We start from the raw sequence: 16,906 nt of genomic DNA, 5'->3' as shown, positions 1-16,906 counted from the left end.
CAGTTCAGCACTTCTTATTCAACAAATCTCTCAAAGATTCTCTACAGTCCTGCATCCAGAATTAGCTATTACATTAAGGAACATATAAATCCAGACTTCTAATTTTCATGCGCACGCAGTAACTTTCAGTATGGTCAACACTTGTCAGAGATATTAATTTAAAAGCCTGAACCAACAATTCAGGATTTCCTCTAAGCTGCAGCTTTCTCGAGTCAATATTTGTAAATCATGTTTCATGTTTCCAAGGAAACCAAGTGGGTAATACCTCTTGCAAACAGCTTCTTCAATATACTTTTCATGGTTACACGGCTCACTGAAGTTTTTCTTGGTCTCACAAAAGAAAGAAGTTATACTTTTCCTTATACCTTACAGAAAAAAAAATAGTCAGCTTGCAGAAGCAACCAAAGTAACTTCCATGATGAGAACATATAGAAATCCCTGTTCACTTCCCAATGTGAAGAATACGTATAATAACCCTAGTGTTACTTTGCTTTTCTGTAGTAATTTTCCCAGTGACAGATCTTAAAATGTTCAGGGTAAATAGCAGTACACTCATTTTCATATGTAAAAGAGAAGCACTTCTTAAATGACTTCTAAATTATCAGTCAGTATACCACCTACACAGGTCGTAACATGTCACCACCACCCCAGAAATGTATTATGCATCTCATAATAAAGTCCAAATGTTAATGAAGATAAAGATCAAATCTAAAACAACACATCTTAATAGAACTTGTTTGTCAAATAAGAAAAACAATAGAAGAAAACTGTTCAAATCAGCTTAAGGAACAACCAGCTTAATGGATTCTGTAAACAAAATATCAGAGCCACATGATGTACTCAAAGTCATTTTGTGGATGAGAACTCTGGAAAAGGGAAGGTTATCAGCAAAGCAACAATGAAATAATCTATCTGGAGAAGAAGAAAAAGTAACGTAGAAAAAACAACATTAACAAACCTATGAATTTCACTTTGATTCATATGAAGATTTCAAACTTTAAAAATAAACGAATGAAATGCCTGCATCAGTATTTCTGTGCTCCTGCAAACTTAAGACAGTTCAAAGCAAAAAAAGAAACCAATTTTCCTATTTTTCCAAGTTGCGTAAGATTTCAGTTTCCAAAAAAAACTGGTAACGATGTTTCTACAATTACATTCCTGAAGATTATTATCTGCCCAAACATCCTTGCTGAAACATAAAGAGTCATGTTTTACCAAAAAAATCCAGACTAAAAAACAATACACATCATACTTCCTCAGCTGTTCACATCTACCTGCAAGACGCTTCCAAGAACTGTTCAGCATTGAAAATATATAATCAAAATTCTCAGGATGTTGCAATGGATTCACTCAGGAAACAAAAGAATTACACATTTGGTAACAAAACGTACTCTGGTGGCTGAGAATAACAAGAGAGAGATCAGCCTTTCAAGAAAGGACCACAACCTCCTCCTGCCAGAACAGACACCGAGTCAAATCCAGGGAGCAAGACAGTAAGAAAGATGTATTCTTATCCACACAGATCTGCAACCTACAAGGATCCAGATCTGAGAATACCACACAAAATCAACCTGCCGCTTCTCAACAAGTGTAGAAGTAGCTGCAAAATCATTCATACAGCACCAAAAAAATTGAACCCATTAAAAAAAAGAATCACTTTACATAATGTACCAGGCACTACATTCTGCTTTAAAAAAGGTCTCAAAATTGCCTATAGTACGACAAGCTGATGATTGACTGAGATGTTACTAATGGAAAACATCTTAAATGGGCAAAAACATGCTGCACTAAGAGAAGTCTGTGCTGCTTTATAAGTACATTCAGCATCTAATAGCTTTCAAAAGATTTTGAATCACTGCTCAGCAACGGTGGGCTATCTTTATGCCACTTCAAAACAAAACACCCATGCACGTGTTAGTTTAATTTTCTTGGGACTACTTTGTGTCCTTCCCCCTATCCCAAGCCACACAACTTGATTTCAGTTTCTCTCCCCTGCAACCTGCCTTCATCCCAAAGAGACTCAAAGAGCCCAATCACACAAATGGGAAATGGATGAGAAACAGCAGAAATGCTCTCAAAAGATACTGGAGCCATTTCTCGACACAACAAAATACCATGAAAAGACATACAAAAGGCACGCCCTGTCCAGTGTGAAAGAACAGGAAAAGAATCAAGGGAAACTCCTAGACCACAAGCCAAGTCATTGTCACCTTGACCCTGAGACACAATCATAGGATCACTTGGGTTGGAAGGGACCTCAAAGATCACCTTGTTCCAACCCCCATGTCATGAGCAAGGTTGCCAACCACTAGATCAGGCTGCCCAGAAACTCACCAAGCCCAGCCTTGAACGCCTCCAGTTACAAACCAGAAGGACACAAAACGCACGTGACAGCCAACCTTAACGGAAGAAATGGAGTTACCTTCCACGTGGCGAGCTGTGAGGTATCATAGGTTTTCCCAAAGGTAATACAATCAGCAGTGAGGAGATGCTATGTGCAGTTCCAGCTGTCTACTGCATTAACTCAGAAAATAATAGGTTACTGCTTTACCACAGTGTTTTCAGGAACTGCTGTAATAAATCTTCAGCAGAATTTCAGGACTCCAGGGACCTGTAACGTGCTATGTGATCTATAACACAAAAATATAAATTAAGCAGTGACTGGTTTTTACATTTAGAATTGCGTGCAATGGAAACTAATGCTGCATTCAAAAAATAAAAAAGCTTGGAAGTAAAAAGATAAAAAGCCTAACAGTCACTGGGTGGAGAAAACAAGCAATATTACTGGTAAAGAACAACATGCAACATCTAAAGCTTCCACTTGAATAAAAAATGATATCATTAATAGCATATTAGGATTTTAAGCTAATGGCTGTATATGCTTCAGGTTCACATTTCTTTTGCCATGTGAAGAGCTACACTCAGAATATAGAGTTCAAAAGCTCCACGGAGAGCTTTTCACAAGCCTGACACACTATTCCTTGACTGTAAGAGGCTATTTCTTAATAAACTGGTGGTCCACAAAGAGCATAAAAATCATGAATAGCAGTAAGTCCAATAGAGTTAAGTACAAGCCCACTTCAAGCACTCCACTGGAAGCCTAAATAAAGCTATCACAGAGTGAAATGAAAGCCAGTTTACAAGCAGGAGGATGTGGAGCAAAAACCGGGATTGTAACAGATGATGGAAGATCAATTTGATTTTAGAAAGGTGATGCCTCCCCACAGCCCAATCAGTTCTGTAATAGTTTTGTATGAGACGTGTATAGAATTTGTTTTTACAATGTATTTCTCTTTCCTTTTCTTAAAACACAAATAAATAAACACTGATTTGAACTTCTCTCAAGAGCAGAACAAGATATTATTTTGGCAAAGAGCCTCAACTGAATGTATTTCTAGTGCTCTTTACCTGGTGAGCTGTTTGTTTTTTTTTTTCCCCAGAAAGCTTGAAGCATTAATAATATCTGTCCTCTAAACGGCTCCTTTCAGTTTTCTGACTTGCTGCACAAGGCTATATTGCACCATGGTACTTGTTCCTAAACCTAATCCTTCTGACATGATCTACAGTAGTTACAATAACCTGGAGAAAGAAAGTGACAGAGCCAACAAATTTCCTTTTTCTTCCTCAAGGAGGAGGAAGAGACTCAACACTTCCACTTGTACAGTTTTTGATAACGCTGCATCCTACATACTTCCATCCGCCTCCGAGAGAAATACAAGCAGAAATAGAGTTATCACACTGAAGTACATTGCATACATTGGAAAAGCTGCCAAATAAAAAATAATAATAATAATAAAAACGTATTTTGGTCTATTTCAAGAAGTTAAGAAAAAAGCTGAGGAAAAAAGAGAAAAGCCCATCTTTGGTTTGGTTTCCTGATGAAAACAAACTTCTCCATTATCATATCTTTATGATCAGAATACGTAAAAATTAAGCTTTATTTACATATCTCCTTGAGAAGATTGAGGAAATAGAGCAGTACGTACGTAAGCATGAAAGCAAGTCTCTAAGAAGTCTGAAATAATTATAAGAAAAAGCCCCAGTTAGTTTGAGTATCAGCAGGACATCAACGACAAAATTACTGTCAAAGAGCAGAACTTCCTGAGGTTGAGCCAAACTCAGCAAAATCACCTGACACTCATACTCCCTCTTTTAGAAATTGCACGGTTAACTAACAGCAATTACAGGGGGAAAATTGAGTACCTGAATTGCATTATTATGTTTGAAATGATCCTGGATAAACACTGAAAGAAAAAAAATGGTGAACAAGAGACAGAAAGGTCTTAAGTAGTGCAACATACACACAGTAGACGTATCAGAAAAGGCACTTAAGCAATTGGATGATGATGTCATTACATGGGAGAAAGTGAAACCTCCATAAAAGTTACTTTCACATGCAGCTTCACAACATGAAAAGATGGGCACTTCTATCTTTTGACAAAGATTAATACTTCTACGAAAAGCAGCCTAACAAACAGCATTCCAACACCTCTACAGTAAAGACACGGTCTTTAGTAAAGAACTAGTCTTCTTGTAATGTTATTATAAACCTAATGAAAAAAAAGTAATTTTTATCTAAAATTATTCTTCTCCAAGAAGTTGAAAAACTAAAGTTTAAAATTGTAAAAATTATTTAAACTCCTTTTGTCCACATTTAAGCAGTACTCGTTTGTTGAAGTTTTGAGGAAATGGCCATTACTAATCTGATAAAAGTTATAGACTAAAGAAAACTGAAATGTAGCACACTAACTAATAAGCAGCTGCACAACAGCATCACCTCTTTCACAGCCTATTCTACTACCACAGACCACTAGATAGCTCACATGGAAGTTGAAAATATTTACTAGGAGCAAAAACACACAACATTTAATTTCTCTTCCAATCTTTTAATATAAATAATATGCTGAAGAATGATACATACTAGTTCTAAAACTCTCAAGTACAGTTTAAACAGAGCCTGCGAGTTTCATCTATTTCTCCTTCTTTTATTACATTTTTCCATTGTTCAATATAAAACTTAATTTTAACTACAAATACTTTTTATGAAGATTTTTATAATAACTAGGCACGTTGAAAATAGACATAAATAATACAAATTATTTAAGTGATGATTCCTACAATTTAGGAGAGTTCCAGTTTCCACCCAATATAGGTTGAATGAGTCAGTATTAAAACTAAACCATCCAGGAAATAATACATCTCCTGTCATATTGCAATTTTAGTAACTCAAAATTTAAACAGAAAAATCAACTCCTCTAATCATAGAATGGCCTGGGTTGAAAAGGACCACAATGATCATCCAGTTTCAACCGCTGTGCTAATACAGAAGTATACTTTTATATATGTATCTATCTATATATATATATATATATATGTACACACACACAGGTGTGCTTTCTCTTAGCTAAAAGTGGCATATGCAGTGTGTAAAGACTTCTGCTGCTTATCAGCATGCTGAACATCATTTAGGCAATGGATAGCACTAGAAACAACACATAAGGATACAGTAAAAAAAGGTTTAAACTGATTGTTTAACCAAAGGTTTCCTGCCTCCTACTCTGAAGTAAAAATGATTTAAATCAATTCACCCTCTTTAACAGCTGCAAATTAAAACACCGTTCAATTATGCAAACTCTGGAAACAAAAAGAGAAGGAACTGACAGGAGACTGGCTGACCACTCACTTAAGGGACAGAAGTACAACAAGGTTAAATGGCTGGAAGCCAAGTATATGGATGAATTCAGGGTACAAATAAGGCACAAAGGTTAAGGCAATTGTAAATACCTTACTGAGGAATACAGGTGATTCTTCGTTGCATTACGCCCTCTGCATTATGATCACACATTCATAAATGTTCCAACTCCAGCAAAGTATGTTGGTTTAATGCAAGTCTAGGTGATGTCCTCTTGATAACTCAATTCAAATCGAACTAGCTTATTGTGACAGTCTCACCTGATCTTCAAAATAGCAAATCTGCAACCTGACCCCACAGAATCCTGAGCTGGAAATCCGAGATCCAAAGGATCACGGAGTCCAGCTCCTGACTACACACAGGACTACTCAAAACTCCACCTGAATGCCCGTGAGCGCTGTCCAAAACACCCCTTGAACTCCAGGAGCTCAGAGCTGTGACCACTGCCCCAGACAGCCTGTTCAGTGCCTGAGTACCCTCTGGTGCAGACCCTGCCCCTGACACCCAGCTGCCCCTCCCCTGACACAGCTCCACGCCATACCCTCGGGCCCTGTCGCTGTCACACAGAGCAGAGCTCAGCACTGCTCCTCTGCTCCCTGTGAGGAGCTGCAGCCGCCATCAGGCCTCCCTTCAGCTCCTCTGCTCCATGCTGAGCAAACCCAGGGACCTCAGCTGCTCCTCATCTTCCCCTCCAGACCCTTCAGCATCTTCGCTGTTCCCCCTGGACACTCCCTAATAGTTTTACGTCCTTCCTACACTGAGGCACCCAGCTCTGCCCCCAGTGCTGGAGGTGAGGTCGCACAGCACAGAGCAGAGCAGGACCACCCCCGGCCTGGTGCCTGCTGCTCCCCCGGCTACAGCCGGCCCTTTGGGCTGCCAGGACACACTGCTGGCTCACATTCAGCTTGTCAACCTGAACCCCCAGATCCCTCTATGTAAGGCTGCTCACCAGCCCCTCTCCCCCAACCTGCACCCAATGCAGAACCTGGCAATTGCTCTTTTTATACAGCTGGCAATTATCCAGCCCTCCCATTTGTCATTCTCCTTGTGAAGTCTCTCTACTACCAAGGCAATCACAAGTACTCCCACAAATAGTCCAGTCCCCCTTCAAGTCCAGTCCTCAAATCATTGATTAAAACATTGAAGATAACTGGCCCTAAAACAAAGCCCTGTGGAATCCTACTAGTGACTGGCAGTCATCCTGGTGTAATACCATTTTATTGCAACCCTCCGAGCCCAACCTCTCTGTCAACTGTTCACCCACTGTGTTATACATTTGTCTAGCTTTATGTTGACATTTTGTCCAGAAGAATTCTACAAGAAACAGCACCAGAAACTTGGCTGAAATTAAAAAAGATTACATCAACCAGCTTTCCTTGATCCCAAGGTGAGTAACCTCATCATAAAAAGGAGATCACATTCACTGTACAGGACTTTTCCTATGAATCCTGACCAATAACTGCATTGTCTTTCAGGTGTTTACTTGTTATCTCCCAGAATAACCTCCATATTCTGCCACGCACCAAAGTGAGGCTGACCGGCCTGTTTTTCCCTTCTCATCCCACCAAGTTCTTTCACCAATCAATACACCCTGATTTTACACTTAAGTTCCTTCTGGTATCTGCTTAAATGATAGCACATTCACCATCAACTGAAAACTGAACAGAACCCATCATCATCTGAAACCACCCTTCAGGATGGCAGTGAACTTAAAATTCAGCTTCACTCCTCAATTAACAACTTAAACATAGGCTTTAAGGTCTTCTTCACTAAATCATCACAGATTTAAAAATACATATTTACACACCTCTCTGTTGGGGCTATCTGACCTGATCTTTAGCTTAGGGCACACGGAATTAAATCCCACTCTCAAAACTGGGCTTCACGTTTAGGCAGAAGAGCAGTGTACAAAGAGAAGAAAACCTGTGCCAGACGGAAAGAACAATGGCAGTCTTATAGCAACAAAGCCCAGGAATACACCTAAACCCACGAGTGAAGAGTTCATTTCTAAGCTCAGTGCCTCTAGATGGATCTCCAAAGTCATCAGTCATACTATCAAGTGAAAGAATGAACCAAATTTGGCAGTTACAGCTAAATGCAATCCTGTTTAACCAGACATAATGCCTTACAAGCCTTCAGAACTTACACGCTGGTCAGGTCTGGCTTCACTTTTTTCTGTGGCATTCACGGTGTTGTTAAGGTGCTTTCAGAACAGAACTCTTCACACAGTTGCCAGTCTTCAAACTCCATAAAAGCTTACTCATTCAACTTTGAAACCAAAAAGTCTATGGTGTCTGACAGGAATTAAAGTTTCAGATTGTATCAAATGATTGCCCCAGCACACGCCTCACTTCTTCAGAAAGTACTTTTACAGATTCGTTTCTACAGACAAAATTTCTCAGTTTTGCTGAATTAATTGTAACATTGTATAACATAAGGAGAACGTTTCAACAGACAGTACTTTTATATTTCTAATTTTTAGCTAATGTTATGTTGTTATTTATAGTATCGCAGTACTATACAAGGATATCTCAACTATCTAGCGCTATGTCTAGCAACAACATCCACTATCACACCAAACAGCCCAGAAGACAAGTTTTAATGGCCTGCGGGTTGGGATATACAAAGGAATACAAGTAGAAAGATTAAGAAAAAACAGTGGAAAAAAAAATTAAAGAAGCTTTTTCATTACAAGTCTGTTCTATTCAAGGTCATCAGTGGAAGCGCTACAACAGAAGGAAACAATGGCAGAAAATTGTATTTTTCACCTAAAGAAGTATGGGGAAACAGTGTCACAAGAGGCAGAAGCAGCAACAGTTGAGTACACAGTGAGAAGAACTGATGGATGTGAAAGAGCTAATTCTGATTGTAGTCAATTTTATCACAGTAAGAAATTTTCTGCCTTTATTTTTAAGTCTTATTTTTCCAGAAGAGGATGAGTTAATGAAAGCTGTAGACACAAGGAACTGTAGCCATGCTTGACAGGGATGTGAAAGTACAAGCCTTTCTCACTTCTGCTGATGGACTTGGGGTCATGCCCCCAAAATGACTTGGGTACCAAACAGTTAAGTTCCTGGTGCTTTTCTCCACTGAAGAAAACCACGGCCTGGTTAAGAGTGCCTGCTCTCACAGTATGTGGTGTTAGTGTGAAAGCCACATAAAAAACAAGAGCACATAGAGCATGGAATCTCCCCATCTCACCACCGATAAATCCCACAGAGACAGGAATGTTTTCCCAAGGATTTAAGGTGACCAGTGCAGGTCACCTCTCACTTGTTTTTAAACAAGAACAGTGTGCACACTTATGTGCAAGCTAATCATCTTAGACTTTCTCCGTAGTCCTTCAATGAAAGACTTTTTTTTTTAACCTTAAGAACACCTGTGGTATCATGACTTCAGCACACATCTCTGAAGTAAGGATGAGCAAGGCTCTTTTAAGGAAAGGAATGAGTTTTATTCAGGTTATCCACCAGAACTCTCTTCGACAAGTGCCTGCAACTACTAAGCACGGAGGAGAGACTCCCACCCCTGCCCCTGCCCACATGCTTCTTTACAATCGCAATGAAAAAGAAATATTGCCTTCTTAAATCCTGCAGCACACAGAAACTAAAAGAGAGCACATCTCTAGCAAGCATAAAATAAATCTATCCCAAATATGGGCTGGGATGTGGGAAAAAAAAAAAAAACAACCTGTTCTAAATCTAATATTATTTTTCAGTTTGTCCTGTGCTTGTATTTGTTGCACGTGACTATTGATCTTCTCACAATACAAGGCCCAGAACTACTGACATATATTCTTTAGATATACATTGAAGAAATTTTTAGCAAAATGTTGATTTAGCTGAATATAGATCTGGAAAGTAAAACTGAAAACGGCAAAACTTACTGAATTAGCAGCCTCCTAATCTACGTGCCAACTAGACTGAGTTTGCACACTCTCCCTTTCAGAAGGGAAGGAAACCCAACACTGCTATCCATTTTGTTATTTTTTTCCTTTCGAAATTCTGCAGGGCCCCATCCATACAAAAGATTTAATTGACTAGATAGAAACTATGAAAAATTGTCCTGTAACTTACTGATTTACACGGACTGGAAAGGAACTATTTTCCCAACTTCTGTTTTTAGGGTTTTTTTCTAAGAAAATCTTTTCATTTCCCACTTAACCCAAATTTTCTTGCAACCGTAAGATTCCATGAAAAAGAAACTGGAATAGCTCCAACTACTGTCCAACACTTAAAAAGATTTTAAAGCATCATCAATCATAGCTCTTTACGTGCTCTCTTACAGCACTGCCAATTCTTACTCCAAAACTACTCAAAACTGTTTTATGCCAGCATAGCTACACTCAAAATAAAGACTGTCTACATTATTCTGATTTTAAGTCCTGCTCAGATTTGTGTCAAGTGTTACTGCATAATACAGTCATCTTTACTTTTTTCCTAGTAAGAACCAGCAACTAATATGACTAATTCTAACAAGGATGACCACATACTATCACATCTGCTATGAAAAGTGTCCTGAATTTTTAGCACATCTAAAAATGCCAGTCCCATGAAAACAAAAACCAACAACATTCACGGTAATTGACAACCAGTTCTTTTTGATGCAAGCTAGATCATTCTATTTAACAATCATTTCAGCTGAAGTTCTCAGTGCTTCTGCAAAGTTTGATATGAAAGTATTCAAGAATACATCAGGTATTTTTGACTATGTTGGTAAAGGATAAAGTCTAAAGAACAATTCATAATGTTCTTATAAGGAAGAATCATTCCAAAGAGATCCACAGAAAGAGTTTAATGCTTTCCTAATGGAAACTGCTGGGGTTAGAGAATCACCTTTTCCCGTGCCACAGCCAGTGTGTTACACAGCTGAACACCATTACCTAAGTTACAGCCTGGACATGCTCAGGAAGGCTTCCAGGGACTTGCTGGCAAGACATCCAACTCTGCTAACATGCCCCGAGCACTCCTCCTGACAGCCCCAGCTCTTTGCACGCCAGTTGCAGTGACCCAGCTTGAGGGCACCACTGTGCTTCCTGCACTGCCGACGGGGATCTAAGCCTCTAGGAAATACATGCAATGTCACCATCACCAATGGGCTTTTTGGCCAAGGCAGAGAAAAAGAAACCATCCTTAGGTAGTCAGCAGGCAGACTAGTGTTAGCATTCATAACCTTGTGCTCTTTGCAGCTCTGACCACTGGATAACGCCCACGCTAATTAGAAATTGGGATCATTGCTTGCCACCTTACAGAGGGATAACAAAGCAGTTATCCTAACGCAACGTCTGACAAAGCTGAGACCAGAGCTCAGGTCTCCAACACGATACGTCTGATTAATTATCCCCTTTACTGCACTGATGTCCAAGGTCATGCATTTGATTGTTCTGCGTTTAAACAAAGACAGCACATTCAACCCACAGCCAGGAACAAAGCTGGGGATTTCTGAGTCCCATCATTACTCTGCTATGTAGCAAATACTGTGCCAGCCATTAGCAAAAAGCATACTTCATTCCTCTTCTAAGGGCTGGTTCACAGAGAGGACAAAAGCTTGCTACTGCTTACCAGACGTGCCTTAACTCAAGTGATGCTGGTTTGTGCTGCAACTCCAAAGCCCGTCAACGCGAGCGCTACCAGCAACCCACAGAAGGATAAACACCACGAGGAAATGTCCTTCTTGTGTTCCACAGGGGAAAAAAAGTATCTATGAATAAACAAACCAAGAGATTACAAAAATGAAAACCCAGACATTGTTAGGATTGCATTCAGAGGAAATGTCAAGCTACAACGGTCTCCGTAAACTTTGTTCATTAGTCTTGAATCACGTGATTTCCCTTGAATCTCACATATGCAATTATATTTCTGACATACCTTAGCTTTTGCATCCTTAACTGTGTTGTTTTTAACTCTAGTGAAAATCCACAACAACTAAAGTCAGCAAGCCATCACCTACACAAGTCCTACCTACCTGCAAATGAACAGACTCCTCTGACAGAGGAGCTGACGTGCACAGCTGTGGAGATATGCATGGTCAGTAGGATGTATCTAGACTGGAGGGTAAGGGAGCTCCCTGAAGAAGAGCCAACACCTGAGGATCCAGCACCGGTTGTATTTCACACCACGGACTATGTAGAGGCCACAGGGGCTGCTACAAGTGGTGGCCTGATACAGCTTCAGTCACCTCTATACTGTCATGCTGCAAAGAGGCAGTAAAGCAAGAGGACAGCTCCTCTTAGATCAGCACCCAAGTTTACCATCAGCCTGTGCTGGGCCACCTCCGTTCTTTGAAGACATTTCACACGAGATCATACGTTCACTCCTGAGCCAAGTTTTACTGTGTATTTCAGTTGAACGACGCTGCAATGGCTCGTGCCACCACCTCTGCTAAAAAAGGCAGGAAATGAAAGAGAAACAGCTATATGAGCCAGGCACAGCCATAACGTCAAGACAGCTCCTCCAATTCAAATCATATTATTTTGCAATAGACACAAAAAGAAAACAACAAAAAAAACCTACATTATACTTGGACTGTGGTTTAGACTAAAGTCTAAATTATTCATTCTGAAAAATACCAAGAGGTATTACTTTGAAATCAAGAAAGGAAAGCCCACACTAGCTCAACATTACATACACAGATCTACTCACTTCTTGGCAAAGCCACATTGATTTTTTTTCTTCCGTCTCTCAGTTTGTTTTGTTTTTTAAGAACTCCCTGCCACCAAATAATAAATAGAACTGATTAAAGAACAGTCGTCTATCTTTGCATTATAGTTATTGCTTGGGACCAATGACAAAAGCACAAATTCAAAGCCAACTTCAACCAATCACACCAAACCTCAATGAAGTATGAGAAAGTTCACACCTTCTGGGGCTCCAAATCTAAGCAGACCTACACAGAAAAGAGCTTTTTGCAACAGCACCAGCATAGTTTTATTACAAACCAAAAGAGACCACACAACTTTCCACACGTAGGTCCAATTCTACCCACTGCTGCAATTGAGCCACGTACGTGTAGTCGGTCTTGTCAGTGCTCCTGTCAACTTTGCCTACAGAGCTGTATGCCCAGATAGAAACTATCCCAGCAAAACATAATCTGCAAATACAGCACTTGTTGCTCATTCATGTTCATGTTTAGGACTGACTTAAAAACAATCCATTTAGCTGATACAGGTCTGTCTGAAGTTCAACAGAGTAACGTTACACAGAGCTTTTGATTGACAAACACTGTTAAAGTGTCTCCAGAGCTACAGTATAAAAGGATTTTACTTTTCTAGCGTGTATTTCATTAAAAAAATTATCTTTTTCACTGCATAGGGAATGTCATCACTTCATGCTTTTACATTTGCACTCTGAAGACTCAAATATTTGTCTTACAGCACAGCTATACCCTGCACAACAGTAAAGGAAAAGCTGCACTTTGACTGCTTAATACTTTCCTTAAGGAAATCTCACTTTGAACCATCATGCCTCTTCCTATGTTTTCTTTGTAGCTGAGGAAAGTGAGCATGCTTGCATGCGCAGCTCCTCCTCTCTCAAAGGCGCACAGCTGCAGCTGTAGTAAACAACCACTAGTCAAGAGCTGAGAAGGTCAAAGTCTCACTGCTGCATCCATCTCAGCTCTTCTAAAACTGAAATTTCCAGTTCAAGAATTTTTTTTTTTTTTTTTGGTTGGTTGGTTGGGTTTTTTTTGTTTGTTTGTTTCTCTTTGTATTTAAGTCAAGAAAGTGCCTCCATCCCTGGAGGCACTCAAGGCCAGGCTGGATGTGGCTCTGGGCAGCCTGGTCTAGTGGTTGGTGACCCTGCACATAGCAGGGGGGTTGAAACTAGATGATCATTGTGGTCCTTTTCAACCCAGGCCATTCTATGATTCTATGAAAAGGCAAACCACAACTATGTCTCAACACAATAAATCAAGGCAACTCTTCAGAAACTAAAAATGAAACACTTCAAGGAAAAAAAAAGAGTATTCCCCTGGCATTATTAATATGAGATGGTGAATAAGGCGTTTGTACATTCAACCTGAGTGGAAAAAAGATCCAGTCAAAACCAATCTTGCACTGAGCAGCTCTGTTACCCAACACAAAGAATGTTCACGTCTTTGGGAAATGAGCAAGGAGGTCGGCCATCCCAAAGAGCTCAGAGATGATCCAGCAGCCCCAAAGATGAAGGCTGCCACACCATAGCACTGGGAAGGTGGAGGCAGCAGGCGCTGCTTACCCAGCAATTAGACACGGCACACGCCTTCCCTTTAGTTGATAAACTCCCTGGGTGGGTAGATGCATATCCAAAAGCTCAACAACAGGATGCCATTCTAAGTGCTAAAACACACACACTGAATTTCACAGGGTTTCAGCAACACTTAAATGTGGTCAAGTTCACCTCAAATACCATGAGACACGTTGCCAGAATAGCATGGGGTCTACGTTTCTACCTAATGACTGGAGGTTCAGTCATGCGCTGGACAGGTCTGCAAACTCAAGAACAGAAGGACAGTTCCTAACACTGGAGTTTGCAGCCTAAGCCCTCTCCACAGCACAAGAGGTGGTTTGATGCTGCAGTATCTAAAGCTCACTCCAGAAGTGAAGCTCAGTTTGCACACACTCAGATCTGGCTAATCCCAACAGGCAGAGGGCTCCGTGGTTAATAGCCAGTCCTGCAATCACCGTAAAAGTTTATTTTTAAAAAGTTGTTACAAATTTTCTTCTGGCCTCCCTTGGGCTCTCGGATGCCTTTTCGGCAAAGCTTTTTTTTTTCTAGAGGAACAACGGGTAGGCAGCCTGGCAATGCTACTACAAATACTGCTGAAGAAAAAGAATATAACAGAAATTAAAACAAAAACCCACCCTCATCTCCCATTCCCCTTCTTCACACGTGTGATACCGTTCCATTAGCAGCAGCGGAAACCAAAGAGCACCTCCCAAATCCCCAACTCCCTCCAGCACGCAACGCAATCATTCCTCAAATGCCCCGCAGCGCTTCTCCCTGCAGCCAAACGCTGGCGGATGGCAGGGAAAAGATGATTTCTTCCACAGCCCCCTTTAAATGCTATGCACTACTCCGCGAATTGAGAAGCAAGGAGGAGGAAAAAGGGGGAAAAGCAACAAAAAACCCGACCACCTCGTCCTCCGGCCACCCCCACCGCCCGGTTCCAGAGATACGGGGGGGGGGGATGGGGGGCGGGGTGCGGGAGCAGCCCGGGCACTGCGGCCGGCGGCACGGTGATGTCATCCGCCAGGCTCAGCACGGGGACCCGCAGCGGCCGCCACCGACCGACGGAGCCGGGGGCGGTCGGAGCGGGGAGGTTGGGGGTGGGGGGGCCGCGGCGTTCCGCTCGCAGCGCGGCCGAGGGCTCGCCCGTACCTCCCGGTGGGCGACGCGGCGGCTTCCAGGCGGTGTTCGCGAGTTGATTACGTCCCGTTAGAAAGGTATTTCCGGGCACCCCCCGCAGGAACGCCGCGCAGGAGCCCGGCAGCGCGGTGCGCGCAGCCTGACATCATGCACAGAGCGCTGCCCGCGGCCCCCCTCCCCTCCCCGCCCCGATCCCGCACGGAGCGCTCCGCCGCTCCCGCACGTTCCGGAGTTGGAGCTCCAGAAAATGGAGCCCGCGCTACAGAGCGGCCCTGGGAAGTTGCCGCGGTCGCTACCTGCCGGGGCTGGGCGGGATGGGGACGAAGGGGAAAAACGAAGAGAATGCCATTTATCGTACGACGGTGGGAAAAAATGATACGAAAAAGAAGCGGTTTACTTACTTACCCGGGGGATCGGGAGGGGGGGCTGCCAAAGGCTGTCATAAGCCACGGTGGGGGGGGAGCGAACTTATCCCCGGCACCTCGCGCGGACCGAGGCGCTCTGACCCCGGGAGGCACGCACACATCCGCTCCAATTCGCAGCGCTGACAGCCGCCGGCGCGGCCCCGAGCACAGCGGGGTGCCGCGGCCCCGCCGAGGGCGGGCGGAAGGCAGCGCACCTCCGCCGCACGGCTCCCCCCCGGGCCGGCCCGGGCACGGCCACGGGCGCGCGGCGCCCCGCGCGCGCAACGGCAACGCGAACGGCCGCCCCGCTTGACAGCGCGGCGCGGACGCGCTCCGGAGGGCTGAGGGATGTACGGAGGGCTGAGGGATGTACGCGGACGGGGTCACGCCGCCGCTCCCCCCCACCCCCCCCGCGCTCCCCGGCCGGGCGGGGGCAGCGCCCGGACCCCGCGGCCGCCCCGGGCGGAGGTCAGCGGGCGGGGAGGGGCGGCACAAACGGCCCCGCGCTGCCCCTCGGCCGCCCCCCGCAGCGGCCTCAGCGGGAAAGTTGGGGAAAGTTCGGGCGCGCGGACCCCCGGCCCGGCCGCAGCCCCGGCCCCGCGCGGAGCCCCCATCTCTCCCTCCCGCTCTTTGTCGGGTCGTTGGGTTTTTTGTTGGTTTTTTTTTTTTCTTTCTTTCTTTCTTTTTCTTAATTATTTCACTTCATCTCGGCGCTGACCGGGACAGCCGAAAGCCAAAATAACGCCGACGTTACGTTTATTCCGGTAAGAAACGGAACGGGCACAGACCTGAGCGGAGCCGCAGAGCCGGAGCGCCGCTTCCTCCCCCCCGGCGCGGTGTCCCCGCGCCGCCCGGCCCGGCCCCCCTCCGCCGGGGCAGCGCCCCCCGCCCGCAGCTCGCCGCCGTCCCCAGGAAATGAATGGGGGCACCCCGGGGAAGCGCGGCGCTCGCCGCCGACTTACCCGCGTCACATGATGAGCCGCGGGCAGGGTGGGCCGGGGGTGGAGGCTCCCGGCGCCGCCTCAGCCGCGCCCGCTCCGCGACACCGCGCAGCGCCGCGGCCGAGCCCCGCGCGGGGCAGCCGAACCGAGCCGCTCCGCTCAGACAAAGGCGCCGCGCCGGTCCCCTCTCGCCTCGGCGGGCGCCGGTGTCCTCGCTGGCACGCCGAGCGCCCCCACCGGCCGCCGGGCGGGGAGGGAGGAGGGAGGGAGGAGAGGGAGGGGCCGCGCCTCCGCCCCGCAGCCGCCCCGGGGCTCGGTGCGCCGCCCGCCCCCGGGGTGGAGACGGGAACGCCCGGCCCGGGGGAGGGGCCGCCGGCGGGGCCCGGGCTGGGGGCGCGGCGGGCGTCGTGGGGACGGGGGAGCGGAGGGGATGCCCGGGGACGGAGCCCCGCGAGGCGGTGGGGGAGGGAGGGGACGCGGGGCGCCGCGGGGAGCCCCGGCCGTGGGCGGCGGCCCTTCCCCGCC

At 44.7% G+C, this 16,906-nt stretch overlaps 1 protein-coding gene across 8 annotated transcripts in view; it reads right to left on the bottom strand.

The window, feature by feature from the left end:
* The window catches only part of KLF12 (Kruppel-like factor 12), a 262,674-nt gene extending 246,242 nt beyond the window's left edge, over positions 1 to 16,432 (bottom strand). For 3 of the 8 annotated variants that reach the window (XM_046902092.1, XM_025146779.3, XM_040706701.2), the window contains exon 1: positions 16,229 to 16,423. The gene's annotated coding sequence lies outside the window, so the exon portion shown is untranslated. Of the gene's footprint in view, positions 1 to 15,048; positions 15,202 to 15,441; positions 15,649 to 16,228 lie in introns of those variants that run through there. The other 5 variants (XM_003640556.6, XM_040706699.2, XM_015277008.4 and 2 more) reach the window with 3 other exon arrangements.
* Between the last annotated feature and the right edge of the window lie 474 nt (positions 16,433 to 16,906).

The sequence above is a fragment of the Gallus gallus genome, chromosome 1, assembly GCF_016699485.2.
Source record: "Gallus gallus isolate bGalGal1 chromosome 1, bGalGal1.mat.broiler.GRCg7b, whole genome shotgun sequence".
Lineage (NCBI taxonomy): Eukaryota > Metazoa > Chordata > Aves > Galliformes > Phasianidae > Gallus > Gallus gallus.
This window is presented reverse-complemented; position numbering and strand designations above follow the sequence as displayed.